The following is a 733-nucleotide window of genomic DNA, read 5'->3' on the forward strand; positions in this document are numbered from 1 at the left end:
AAAACCATATTGTACAGCACAGGACAATATAGATTTTTTTGTAATAACTTTAAATGGAGTATAAGCTACAAAAATATTGAATCACTAGGTTGTACACTTGAAACTAATATAATATTGTAAATACACTATACTTTAATAAAAATGATAAAAATCCTAACTTTCTATGCCATACTACTGAACTGTCTTCATTTCCCTCTGAAATTTTTTGGCACGATTTACAAATTAAAACATTATATAAAATAAAACTATAAGCATCGTAAGAAAAAAAAGTATTCCCTTGCTTTCAGTCATAACGATGATATCCAACTTATTAGGTAGACAAAAGTTGGGAAGCACTCATCAATAGTATGACTTGAAAAGTCTAAAGTAAAGTTCTGAGGATTAAAGTAGAATGTTGTGAAGTAATAATATTAAATCAATTAATTTCTAAATATAATCTTTTTTAATATGGTGAAGATATCATACCTAGGTTGGAAAACCTAGGGACGAGGCTGGCCGGTTCCCCCTCATTTTATCCTCACCCTCTACCCTAACGGCAGAGTTAACTTTCATCTATTAAATCAAAGAGAAGATCAGCACACAGCTATACTTAGGAGCTTGCATGATGTATTACTGGTATGCCCAGTGTTTTAAACAAGAATGTCAATAATTCTTCATTATACTTTTTATGAAAGATTGTATTTTCTATAAGTACAAGTTTTTTTTTTTTCTTTTTTCTGGTCATTTCTTCTTC

This window comes from Neophocaena asiaeorientalis, unplaced genomic scaffold (genome assembly GCF_003031525.2).
Source record: "Neophocaena asiaeorientalis asiaeorientalis breed wild unplaced genomic scaffold, Neophocaena_asiaeorientalis_V1.1 scaffold149, whole genome shotgun sequence".
Taxonomy (NCBI): domain Eukaryota; kingdom Metazoa; phylum Chordata; class Mammalia; order Artiodactyla; family Phocoenidae; genus Neophocaena; species Neophocaena asiaeorientalis.